General features: G+C 40.7%; 1 protein-coding gene across 3 annotated transcripts in view; it reads left to right on the top strand.

Annotated features, from left to right (window-relative positions):
- Positions 1-14,222, top strand: part of agbl4 (AGBL carboxypeptidase 4) — a 543,878-nt gene that overhangs the window by 424,281 nt on the left and 105,375 nt on the right. The gene's annotated exons all lie outside the window — the stretch shown is intronic.

Consider the following 14,222-nt stretch of genomic DNA (forward strand, 5'->3'; position numbering starts at 1 on the left):
CCTCAGAACCTCGGGTGCTAAATTACTATTTTTATATAAGTTTCTTATTATACTGTTATTATGTGCCAGCCTTTGTGCGACACCAGATCACAGTCTCTCTGTGTGTGTAGGCGTGTGTTTGCATGTACACATAATGAATAATTGTGTGACTGTATGTATATGCGTGAACTGTGTGAATGTCTCAAAGTGTGAGTCATTAGAGTGCGTGTTGTTTGTTTGTATGTGCATAAAAGTATCTAAATGGGATGTAATGTAGCCTCTAAAGTGCATGTTAACACATTTTACTTGGTATGTGTTTACAAAATGCTTTCACATCTTAATGTTATGAAACACTCCCATATGTTACAAGACCATAAACACAGCTGAAATACTTTGTACTCATACAGGCACACAGTCCACCAAGACTCATGTATTTTCTCTACCTTCATATACTGTATATATATGTACTTTTATAATATAATATAATATTCAGAACTGAAACTGTAAGTAAGTAAGAAAGAAAAACCTGCAACAGTTTTGACAATTGATTAACTGTTTTGGCGTTTTTAAAGCAAAAATGGCAACGATTCCTCATCAGGAATTGTTGCTTGTCTTCATTATAAGTCAGTTTCAGGACTTCACTTTGGGATCTGGGAAATTGGCATTTTCACTGTTGTAATATTATTATAAATACACTGCAGTAGATATAAACAGCACCTAAATGGTCATATACACCACTGAACCATGTAGATACAGTGAACAGCCCTACAGTACATATTGAAAACAATATCAAAATGCTATAAACATTACAGAAATTCTTTGTTGTGCACAACTGAGATGTTGTGTATAATCCCTCTTATGTGACACACTGTTGAAAGACTCAAGCACTACTGAAACAGGTTTTAATAAGTAACATGAATAGACTATTGTATCACTGCACTGTTTGTAGTGTGGTTTCCTTTTATTTTCAGTATGCATGAGAGGCGAAATATGTTCACAGTTTGTGGAAAGTAGTTTGAATAACATCCAGTATGCACCTCAGACTCCTAACATTTAACAGTCGGATACACATATGGTGCTCCAAGTTTGACTGGATGTGGAAACATGTCACAAAGTAGTTGCACTGTTAGAAATCTATGCCTGTCTCTTATTGAAAAGAGGCAGCTGTGAGAACGAGGAATCCACTGAGATGGAAAGCAAGGAGAAACTCGAAAAAACGGGGGAGGAGAAACAGATGGGGACGGCAAGGAGGATACAGAGACCCATATGTCTAAAGTATCTGGATGATCTAATATGCTTTGATTAGAATAATGCATATGTGAGGCTCACGGAGACCGGGTTAATTTAGCAGGTTTACGTTGCAGCTGTTCTTCAGGCCCTGGGCAGAGGCAGGAGTCGCCCCCAAGCCTTCACAGTTTTAATAGAGAGAGAGCTAGTGAGAGAGTGTGAGAAAGACTTTAGTGTGACACCTTTTGTGGTCAAGTGAGGAAGACAAAGAAGGTAAAGTTGAGTTTTATTTATATACATGGCCAAATCATAATAGAAGTTACCTCGAGACACTTTCATAAAGAACAGGTCTAGACCATATTCTCGATTAGGGGCGGCGTGATTCTCCAAATACACGGTTTCATTTGACTTTTGATTTTAAGATCACAATATGATTTTTCTATTTAAACATATTTTAGCACTGATGGCTGTAGAAGAAACAACAACAACAAAAAAAATACTATCGCTAATTAAAACTGCTTCATACTGTATCACAGATCAACACAAAACAATACAAAGGAAAAGCGAAAATATTTTAAGTGAATGATTGATAATGATTCACCTCAGCTTTTCCCAGTGGTTCACTGTTTGCAGAAAACAGTCAGATCCTTTCACTGTTTTCACTATTTGTCGTGAAACTTTTTGTCTTACCATCAGTCTGCATGCATTTCCCTATTTGTTTATTTATGTTTGCAGTTTAAACTAAATATATGTTATGAACACTTATGTCAAACTTTGTTCTTTGCAGCTCGTCCTCACCATAAAATCAATCAATTAATCCTGTCACTGCTGGTACTCTCCGCCAGTCATATGTTCTTTTGTGAGTCGCTGGCAATCGACCTTTTCTGTTGTTTTGATATGAGGACGCGTTGCTTCTTTGGTAAACCCAAAACTGGTTTTCCACAACTGGTTTGGTTTGTTTTTTTTTCCTCTAAATCTCAGTCAGATCAGTTTGGGCACACAAGTGAATTCTGGTTCTTTATGTCTTTCCACAGATTTTCAGCAGGATTATTTCCAGGCTGAAGCCTCAGAGAAATCTGCTGAAGTCACTCGAGTGTTGTCTGTAGCTGTTTGGTTTACGGTTGTCTTGGTGACAGGTGTATTTTCAGACCAATCAAAGTTCATTTTGAGGTTTTCTTCAAGGACATCATCCCTCAGTCCTGACATGCCTCTGATCATTATCACTGCAGCATCATGTTTCCATCACCATGTTTCATGTTTAAGGCATTTGAAGGTAGTTTGTTTACCTGGTTTTGTTCTCATTAGAGCAGAGGCTATTTCTCCTAATGCTTTGAGTTTGGTAAACTCCAGGTGGGCTGTCAGATGTGTTTTCCTGAGAACTGACTCTCGTCTAGCCATTCTCATAAAAAGATGTGATCAGCGGTGTGCTGCGGAGATGTCTCCCATCTCCCATCTATTTAGAGACAATCTGAACCTCTTTTAGACCGGTCAGTTCTGGGAAAAGACTTGGTGGTTCAAAACAGTGTAAATTTCTATTTCTGGGTTCTGTAGACATCCGCCTTTTTCACTTATTTGGTTTGCTGTAGCTCAACAGGATTTAAGGAGATATTTACAGCACTCTCCGTCACTCACAAATCAACGCTTCATACCTGAATACAATTCTTGTTGGAATTGCTAATTCATTCTGAAACTTAAAGTGGAAACTACTTGGGAAACATCGGTAAACATCGGTAATCCATCAAAATTAAGTTCTGAAAACAGTTTTTAGCATCATGTCCATTTTATATCTACAACATATAATATAAATGCTCGATGTTGATGATTTTCAGGACTTTTTAGATACATTATTAAAGTTCATCATAATGTAAGTCCAGACTCTTTCTTTTCCACCACTTCTGCTGTTCTTCTTTTTTTGCGCTGTAGTAAGTAAACAGTCCCAGGAAGTCAATTTCCTATCCACATACCCCTACTTAGAGGTCTGTGTAGGGCTCATTATAGTGTATAAGTTGATAGGAAAAACAATAAAATTTATATTAAACCTTATACAACAAAAACTGAGGAGTGAGGGGATCTGAATGCTTTGCAAAGCGGCTGAACCCACTGAAATCTAATTTAAAATACGTTTGGTCCTTCCTGTGTATATTTTTATTTCCGTATTAGCCTGCTACGTAGCCATGTTCATGCATGTAAATACGTCATCCATGATTAGCTACGAGCTAAACTGTGATGGATGATGTGATGGTAAGCAGAGGTAAAATGGAGAGACTGAAAGTTAATACGTGTGTGTGTGTGTGTGTGTGTGTGTGTGTGTGTGTGTGTGTGTGTGTGTGTGTGTGTGTGTGTGTGAGAGCTATGTGGAAGAGTTTAAGTGCCAGCTCTAGTACTCCTCCTTTATGGCTGTGGCTGACAACAGTCAACAATAAATAATCTTCTTATTAGGAATAAATCTGCCTCCTGCGTGAACTGTCCGTAGCTGAATGTTGTAGGCCTGCGCTACTGCATTTAATGTCAGTCATAATGATGGTACTTAGAGAGCCTAATATTTTCTGAGGGGGTATGTGGTGTAAAAAGTTTGAGAAACACTGCATTAGAATATTAAAAACTCCTTCAATATGAGCCCAGCTTTGGCCAAACTTCAGCACTCCAAGTGAAGTAAAATGGCAAAACAAGCTGATAACTAACAAGCGGCTACAAAGTTTTTTGTCTCTGACTTCCCATTGAATTAATATTATTTTAACTTTGTATGTCCCTCTCCAGGTGAGCTTCCCACCCTCCTTCAGGGTTTAGTCCACGCTCATGGATAAGCCCTAGATAGGAAGATCTGGGCCCTAGACTGAAAAAGCTTTCAATTATTCTCACTGAAAGGACTCCTCCTCTGACCAGTGTAGAGCTCAGTGTGCTGTGTAAATTATTGCAGGTCATTATTCAGGCTGTTGTTATGTGTGGCCTTGAAGGGAAGTCTATTATATTCTTAACTTGGCAGACATATTTTATCCTGCCCTGCTGCTTATTACTATTCACAGTAGGTGAGCGGACATGCACACACACACACTGAACACGGTGAAGGTTATTATGATGGCTGTATGAAGAGCAGGTGAGGCTTTCAGATGAATGACTCTGATAGGAAAACACAGGCAGGACACCCTCTCCTTTCTCCCCGCAGATTAAAGGAGTTTCCGCTCCTTCGCTCCCTTTCTCCTTGTCATCCTCTCACATCCTGTCGGCACTCCTTCCTCTGCTCGTTTCACTTAGCGTCTCTCACTATGTAGAAATAAGGGTTCCAAAAGGGTTCTTCCTGAAGAGCTGAGGTTCTACCAAGATCCATTTGCTTCTGAACAATCCCTTCTTGAAGAAAGGGTTTGTTAAGGGTTCTTTGAACCAATAAAAGGGCTCTCAGTAGAACCCCCTGGCTGGGTTCTAGATAAATATTGGAACATAAAAGGGTTCTCTGTATAACACACTGAGTGTGTTCTCAATAAAGCTCTTTAGAATGTTCTAGATAAAACCATTACACCATAGTAGGGTTCTCTGTAGAACGTCTCATCAGAGGTTTCACAAATGGTTCTAGGTATAAGCCTTTATGTTGAGTTTAAGGTAGAGCTTTCTGAAAGGGTTCCAAGTGGAACCTTTACAGAAGGCTCCAAAAACAGGAACCAAAAAGGGTGGACAAGCCAAAGAACCCTATGTGGTTCTAGTTAGCACTTTTATTTCTAAGAGTGTATCCTCTGTTATATATTAGGGATCTTATTTCCTCACATTGCCTTTGTCCTCTTGTTTCTGCCCTCTTTGTGTTCTATTGTTCCCTTCTTCTCCATCCATCATCCACATCTCTACGTCTCGTCTTCATAGCGTGGACGGCAGAAGGAATCACAGGGTGGGAACAAACTAATGGGCTCAAGTGGCTTCATAACGCGCTGTGTGTGAGAGAGAAAGAGATTTGATAAGGATTCTGCCCCTGCTGCTCTGTTGGCCTCCGTCTCTAATGGCGTTCATTAGCTGCTCTGAAGAATGACTCACACTTACACATGTATTCACACACATGTAGTTGAGGCTATATATACTTTACATTCAGTCTAACTCTGACACACACACAGTGGAGACAATACAACAAAAAACACACAGTATCTCTTTACTCTCTCTGTTTTCACAAACACATGCACACACACTCACTCCCACACACAGACCCACTCAAACCTCACTCGGCCCTCTTTAATTGGACACTTGAGCAGCGCACGGCTGCATCTGGCTCCTGTTGAACACAGCCTGACATTTCAGACTGCTGACCTTTCCAGACCCGCCACAACTAAATAATGATTAGTCCTGGCAACTGTTCCACCACAGCAGCAGCCAGGTACGCACACACGCACATGAGCATGTACAGATACCACACACACACACACACACACACACTCTCACACACACAGGTGCAAACGGAGCAACAAAAACACCTGCATTGAAGGCTTTGTCTTTTCACAGTGAGAAAATGGGGTGCAGACATTGATTCGAGAGGCCATTGTCATTCTTTTAGCTTATCGATTAGATTGTCCTTTTCCATATCTGCAGTCAGCACCCAATAATGTGTTGTTCTAAATTAACTCTGCTTGCCTCTGTTTAGTTTCTCCTTTTCCCTTTATGCGCTCTCAGCATTACAGTGGAAAAAAGGTCAATCATATTCATGAGATCTGGGCAGATTTGAGAGGATGGTTGTGTGTGTGTGTGTGCTTGTGCACACACTTTTAGGTTTGCGTGGAGTGTGTGTGTGTGTGTGTGTCTAAAGCAATGAAGCAGCGTGGAGATAATAGGCAGTTCTCAGATCTCTCCTCTCACTTTCTTCTTTTTTCACTCTATCACTTCTCTCTTTGTATCTCCATTTCCCTGCTGTTTCTGTCAGAGCAGAATAGAAATGTTCTTCATTAGAGCTGCTCTTTCTACAGATATTCTTTGTGTTTCCTGCTTTGCTCTCTCCAGACAGTACCACTGTACATATCTCTGAGGTCAGAGGTCACAGCCGGCTGCTCACATTCCGGCACTGTGTCTGAATCTTTCACTCCACATAGTTATAATGTGGACATTGAAGTATGTGAGTTTAGCATGTGAGATGCATGAGTGTATGCACAATACAGACAAAACTATTACGACTGGAGCTGATCGCCACAGCCCCTATTTTAGCCTTATTGTTTCCATGGAAACAACCTGTTCAAGGTGGAATTTTAAGGTAAAATCTACTCACGCTGTCCAATTCAAATTTAAATGTATATTTTGAGTCCAGTGGGCTCTTCAGAGGATACTACATAGTACATCGAATGCATGAATAAAAATAGCTTCCCACATCATTATTCTTTCCTACCAGTTTGCATCAAATTATATAGCAGACAAAACTTAAAAAGTGCACTTCTTGCAGGCATCTGTACTTGTACGACTGCCACCCACCCAATACACCTCCTTTTAAATCCAGCGTGTCAAAGAAAACATTGTCTGTAAACATAATCCAAGCAGGAATTACATTGTCACCACAACATAACTTTGAAAAAAGTTAGTAATATACAGATGTAATTTCTATTGGACAGGGTTACTTATACACCCAGTTCTAGTTGTGAGTGATGAAATAAATGTAATTAATGTGAAAGAATGTGCTGGAGTCTCTCACCAGGCAGCAAAAGTGTTTCCCAGATAAACAGCCATGATTTATTAGGTTATCTTTTTAAAGTAGGTTACATCTGATAAATGAAATAATGATATAAACATTTCTGATCTCTTTCGCACTTTCACCAGTACAGTAGACATGAAAATGAGGTTTCTTACCGGGATGGCACTAACAGTTGCTCAAATTGCCAGAAGGAGCAACAGTTAATAAAACAAACACACCATTAGGAAAATAAGGAGCCGTGGAAATTGGTTTGGCTGTTCAGAGCCAGTTATTACAGAAAGCTCAGCCATCGGCAACAGGTTTGTTGTCTGCCTACCACACTTCAGCTAAAACAAAACAAAACTAAACTAAAAACTTTGTGAAAAAAACTAATACTGAAGTAAAATTACCTTTTTTTTTTGCTAAAACTACAAGGAAGTACATTTTTTTTGTTCTAATTTTGGTTTCTGTGCAGAGAGAATTAAGTTTTAGGTTCCCATGAGCTTTGCTTTCTCTCATAGGAAGTGCCAGAATTAACAGTGCCTTTTTCATTTCCATAACACGTGTCAGAAAAATGGGGATTACTTCAAACCAAATTGTCTGCAGTGTGAACGTGGGGTCAACAGAGTTTTCTCTAATTTACACAATGCACCAGCCTGGCCTTCTCTCAGCCATTTAATAGCTTCCATTTCTTCAGATGAAAGTCTCTGGGCAGCCACCCAAACAATATAGTGATATATCATATATTTATGTCTTTGTTGTGGTGCTGCTATTGTTTTGACTATGATGTATTTTTCGTGGTCCTCTTGCAAATTGCACTCATGGAGTTCTGTCATACTGGTGTAGTAAGAGTCTCACTCCCGCCTCTGAATCCTATGAAATGCTTGCTTCATGAAACACTGGGAGAATATTTAAGCTCTTTGTGGTGGTACCATTACTGTTTGACTTTGAAGAAAACACGTCTGTGTCAGAACATTAATCTTTCTTTCTTTATTCTAGCAGATAAATAAAAGTCTAACCCCTCGTGTGCCGGTTTCTTTTTTGTTCAACTGTACAGACTTTCATCAGCTGATCTTTATCTGCCAGACCAATCCCCGTTTGAATTAAGCTGAAACGTAAGAAACCTACATTCATTCATTAAGCTCTCATTGCGTCCTCATTGACTGTCATATTTCTATAAACACACACACACATCTTAGAGTTAAGCAACAAAGATAAAGCCAACAAAGTAGTTGCAGTTCAGTGTCTCCAGCACCTTTTAGCCATGCTGACTGTATTTCTCTGAAATGCCAATTATGTCCTCGTCACTCCTTTTAAAATATAGAGAAAAGTGTTTAAACATTTTTTTTTCTCCAGTTCTTAACACTGCACAGGACCTCCTTTAATTGTTGAAAATGTCTGTGGCAGAAGTTTATCTACGTACAACAAACAGACACCATGTAGTTTGTAGGTGAATGAGACATTTAGAGCCGCAGCAATTAGTTGATTAATCAATTAGTTGATAAAAAGAAAACTATTTTTATAAGCAATCGTTTCAGACTTTTTTTAAGCGAAAATGTCCCAGGATTTGCTGCTTTTCTTTGTCATTTCCTTTTTTTTTTTTTTTTTACATATTATAAACTGAACAATTAACTGATTAATTGTGAAAACTAGAAGACTGAACTCAGTAGAGTGCAGGTCTCTACCAAGCTGCGCTAAAAGTATAGTTAGGTGGAGCCCCATGTGTAATTACAACATTTTGATTAGTAATTGTACTTTAATTACTTTTTTCCAATTACTGTAGCAGATTATAATTGCATGTATTTTACTGAATTACATGTAAGTAGTTACTCCCCAACCCAATAAGTAACCATGAGAAATCCTTGAGCAAACAGTAATAAATGTGCTCAAAAGATTTTAGGCTGATTGGTCCAGCAGTATGTAAGATTAGCTACAGACAAGCTCCAGGTCACTCACACACAAACTCACACATGCACACATAAGGCAGACTGAATGATCTTGGCCACGCATAAACTGATAATCGGCAGATTCATCAATAATGAATCATTAGTTGTAGCCCTAAAGGCATTGCTTTTTGAGCTCTCGTGTTGTCCCTAATACTTTGAGCAAGTGTGAGCTGCTCTTGCACATTCTAAAATGCAGTGCTTTTCGACATGGTGTTTCTATGCAGTGTGAGCTGATCCAGGGAAGGTGGAAAGACAGGTCTGCAACAACATGTATGCAACCTCCTGCTTTTTATCCCGGCCTGTGGTACATACCTGAGCTGATAGAAATCTCTGGGTGGCTCGATCACTGCGTGCTTGACTGGCTTTCATGCTGGAGAGCTGCAGAGATTTGTTTTTAGTGGAGCACAAGACTTTGCACCTTGAGGGAGGGTGGGAGGGAGGGGAGAGAGAAAACAGGGAAGAACATTATTTGTAAAAAATACTATCAGACTTTTGTGTAAATGAGCAGCTGTGAAAACAACACTTCCTATTATTGCCCTAATTATATCCTTTCTCTGTGAATTTGCATATTTTATCTCCCTCCTCTTCATTATGGGGGACTATGCTTCCATTTTGATGTGGTTAAAAAAAAACACATAAAACAAACAAAGAAGGAGATGAAGGATGGGAGGGAGGAGGGGGAGAGGGGGCGCGCTGGCCGCCTCATATTGAGTATTTTCCAGTTGATTTTGTTGAAGGCTTCTCAGCAGCGTAGCTAAATAAGCAGCAGCATGCTAATGAATGGAGAACGAGTGTGATAATTTACCAGACAAAGAATGGAGGACGGTGAGAGATAGGAGCCAGGAGGAAGGGGGAGGGGGGGAGGTGGGTTTAAGGGGCAGCGCAGTATTGAAAATATTTGGAAAATATTTGTCAACAAAAACAATTTAAAACCTGTCTCTAGTCCATATGCCTGAAGGTTCTTTATTTTGTCAAGCCTATATTGCTAATGCTTAGTGTAAATATTCCGTGTCGCAAATACGATAATTTCACGCACTGTACACACAGTCGACCATGTGTTTCATGTTTCTGCATGCAGAAAAGGAGGGAGAGATAGAGAGTGCTAAACTCAGAGGACAGTAAATGACAACAGAGAAGCGTCGACTCTGTCTGTCCTCTTTCTAAAAGGGCGATGTGACGGCGGCAGTAAACAGGCTGTGAACAGGCTGTGGGCTCTGAGATTATTTCTTTGTCACCAGCAGAGCCACCAGTGTTGCTGAGCACTGCTGTGGAGCAAATCCTCCTAGAGAGGACTGATTGGATTTTTGTTCCAGGGAGCCTTTTGTGTTAGCAGCATAGGGACTAGATAATAGAGGTTGATGCCACTCTGTCTCTGTGTTATGGCTGGTGGATTGAGTTTTTGGACTGTGTGTGTGTGTGTGTGTGTGTGTGTGTGTGTGTGTGTGTGTGTGTGTGTGTGTGTGTGTGTGTGGAGCCAGGGCACCATCTCTCTAAACAACCAGTATATCACTGTTATTCACAACCTATTGCATCCTCTTTGCTTTAGAGCAAGGATGTCAAACGCACAGCCTGTAAACCAGATCCGGCCTACCAAAGGGTCCACTCTGGCCCTATGGATGGCTTTCCAAAGTGTAAAAAATTGCAAAACAGTCATTACTTGCAGATCAGAGATTCTGTTTTTCCCTGAAAAATCAATTGATACTTATTGTGGTCATTTAAAAACACTGAACATTGTGCAGAATATTGCCAATCAGCAGCTTCAGGACAGAGGAAACTTTTATTGTGAAATAATGTGGAACCATGTTGCTAAAGCACTGCCAAAACTTTTGATTTGTAAGTAATTTGTTATGCAGGGATAACCTAACCTAAATTCTCCCTGATTAGTTTCCACTTCAGTTGGTAATGCAGTGCTGCAGCGATGTGACTACACAGCATTTGAAATGTTTGAAAAATTAAAAGAATTTCTAGATCTCGAGAAGTTGTTCAAATCCTAAAGAAGTAAAATGCTATATTGCTGTTGAGTCCCAAAATACACAAGTGTTTTGTGCCTTTGTAGATCCACATGTGACACTTATTTTTCTTAAGATATATCTGGCTGTTCATCATGTGTATTCAAATGAATGGTTCATTCATTGTCAAGGTTTTAAGAATGTACTTGTACTTGTTAAACAATTTTAGAGGTGTTGTTATTTATAGGTTATAATGCAGTGGTTTTACTGTTCTGGCCTTTTTGAGATCAAATTAAGTTGTAACACTCCTGCCTTATAGCTTATAGGATATTAAACATTGCATTTGCTAACTGAGTGAATACCTGATATTATTAGTAAGGCTTCACCGCTATGATAAATAGTTAATATGATAACCTGTCACTCTGCTAAATTAAGAATATTCTGTGCAGGTATACATGTGTTGCCAAGAGATATTCTCTGCCAATGGCCAAGGTCATTATCAGCCTTTTCTGAGTCTGGGCCAGCCCCTCTGTCAGATCTACGTGTGCAGCATGTATGCCCAATGGGTGTGCATGTAGAGAACTGTATGTATAAATAAAAAAATTTATAAATTATTGATTTTCCATAGGGAAATTCTACTTTTAATTGCTCTGCTTTCACTGGCAGGTCAGCCGTCAGGTTCAGTAGCAGAACGGCAGTCTCTGTCTTTTCTCCAAGAAACTTCAACACAGCAGCACGCTTGAACCCGAGGCCTTTAAATCAGGAAATTCTCCTACTCATTACGCCACCCTGCTGTCCTGTGCGCGAATGTGACTTTGCACTGACCTCTATTGGAGACCGCGGAATGATACCGACTCTTACAGGCCAATCACAGTCAAAAAGCCAGTTAAAGCAGACATTCAGCAGGGAGGATAGTCAGGAAGTGAGTTTTCGAGAAATGTCAGCTATAAAGATAACTTTAGATTCATAGTTACTGATCAACAATCCTGTTAAACCTGTGCAGATGTAGTCACCAGCAGAGACGTTAAGCAGAATACTGCTGTGGACAGGGTCAGCAACAAAAGTTGTTTTGGACACTTCAAGAAAAACCCAGTATCAATTTAAGTATACACTGTCTTAAGAATATTTTTTACCACTTTACTTTGCCATCAGACAGCCTTTTCCTGAGCAAAATGGCCATTACATAAGTCAAGTATCGCTCTCGCCAAACCAACCGAACCCCATGGGTGAAATCAGACATTTAAGGTTGCAGAACACAGGAGTTGCTAGTTGCTTTGATTGTGTTATTGTGTGACTACTGGGTCTTGGGCAGCGGTGAACTGAACTGATTATCGACAAAAACCTCATCCTCATACAACCCCACATTAAATGATCCAAACCATCTCTTAAATTTACAGGACAGGGAAAATTGCACTCAGCGCCCTAAATTCTTCTGTACCCATCTTTCAGTGGTGGCAGCTCATTGAGAACAGAGGTGGACTGTTGTCAGGCCGTGTGTCTCAGGCCATGCAGCACCTGATTGCTAGATTCGTCTTGACTGTTTTCTCCGCCACTGAACTAAATGTATCTCAGCAGTGAGAGATTGTTTCCTGCATCTGGATGGCAGAGGAGATGCATGACATGTGGCATACTTTCTCACTGTCAGTGTTTGTGTGCCCAGGCCAAAGAGCTGTTGTGAGATGTTTCTTTACTTACTTTTCTGCCTTTTCCGTGTGAAGTGTAGCAGTGTATTTTGCCAGATTAGTAGATGTGAAATTAGACTGACATAAGTGGACATGATTGCAGAAAAATATTGTTATTTTACCACAGATTTAAATAGGTTTGGGTCAGCATTATTTGAGCTTAAACAGATGAAAATGTGTTTGCATTTTGTTCACTGGAGTTTAGATTTGCTCACTAAGATGAAAAACAGATTTGGATATGAATAAAAACATGAAATAGAATGAGGATACAAGAGGAAAAAGCTGTGTGGCATAAACAGATTTTATTGTACTTTGGAGACTCACAGCTCTTTCAACAGAAATTAAAACAAGAGTAATAAAAGAGCAGCAAGTAATGGCAGAAAAATAAACTAATAAGACAACTGCTGGGTTTTGATGTGCTTTTCCAGACGCAGCAGCTGCACAAACACTCTGTATTAAGCTCTGAATCAATCTTAACCTCCTCCAAGTGTACAGTAAGCTGCAGGAATGATTCTGTGGAGGGATTTGAGATCCGTGACCTTGCCTGTCCTTGACGGGTGTGTTTGTGTGTGTGGGCGGGGGTCTCTGTCTGGCTGGTTGGTGGTTAAGTAAAAGCCACTAGTTGTCAAAGCACTTTGCCCCTCAACATGCCCCTGCTGTCCCCCCCAATCTGACCCACCACCCTTCCACTACGGGTCCCCCCTCATCCCCTAGTGAGGAGCGAGCGGCCGGTTGGCCTGAGTTTTATCTGCTATTATCTGTCAGACGCTGTGCACCTGTGAGCCTGGCTGCCCCTCCGCATGACGGGCAGCTGTGGTCGCTCGTCCAATCCCAGTGGCTCCCTGCTGTCAGCCACAGCAGCAACGAGAAGTTCTCTGGCTGCCTCCGTCTCTGTCTGACAGCCGCCCTGGAGGAAAGGGTAAGAGAAGCAAAGGGAAGAGAAGGAAAAGGGGGGGAGAAATACCATTAAGATGAGCTGTATTCCCACAGACCAAAGCCTGCCCACCAGCCATGTGCTGCGGCTCACCTGGCTGCCAGATAAGTGGAGATTAGAGGAGAGGAGAAGGTGGAAAAGGTATTAGAGGCATAAGAAAAATTCTCTCTGAAACCCGGGGACAGCCTTGATACTTTTAGGATTTCTTGTGTCGTGTCTGACATTTGATGCCAACGCAGAAAGGGCACAGAGACAGACGGTCCACGCTGCTCTTACACAGATGGGATGATCTCCATTGCTTTTATGTATTTTGGCTTATTTGTTCCCTGTAGTCTATTGTTCGACTCGCTGTTGCCAGTGTATGAATTACAGTTTTGTGAGTTCCCTATCTAGTTAGCGGAGAATAACAGTCTGGTGACACTGGCAAGATCAATACAGGGCCGCAGTAGGAGGTGGAGCGGCCCTAATGAACTGAATTGACTGGTGCTGAAATATGATCAGTATTTCTCTGGTGGTCATTATGTTCCTTATGAAGAAGATCAATGTCTCCAGGGTGGATCACTGAGTATACACAGCGTGGTGGCAGGGCCAGCGCTGATACCATTCTAAATACTTAATGAAGGGTTTATTCACAATAAGGTTTGTCTTTGTGAGTGTGTGCGTGTCCGTCTTTCTTTCTCCCGTCTCTCTCTTTCAGTCAAAGGTCTGTTTTCAGGCCCTGCGGCATTAGTAACTGATGTGCTTGTATGAGGCTGTGCTGTTCATTTCATGGGCTATCACTTTTTAAATTGGTGAATGCCTTCTTCATGGTTGATTAGTAATTCATGCGGAGCTAATTAAGAGGCATAATAAGAGAAAGACTGGTGAGATGCCTCCAAC

Source organism: Lutjanus erythropterus, chromosome 7, assembly GCF_056507025.1.
Source record: "Lutjanus erythropterus isolate fLutEry1 chromosome 7, fLutEry1.hap2, whole genome shotgun sequence".
In the NCBI taxonomy this organism is placed as follows: Eukaryota; Metazoa; Chordata; class Actinopteri; order Lutjaniformes; family Lutjanidae; genus Lutjanus; species Lutjanus erythropterus.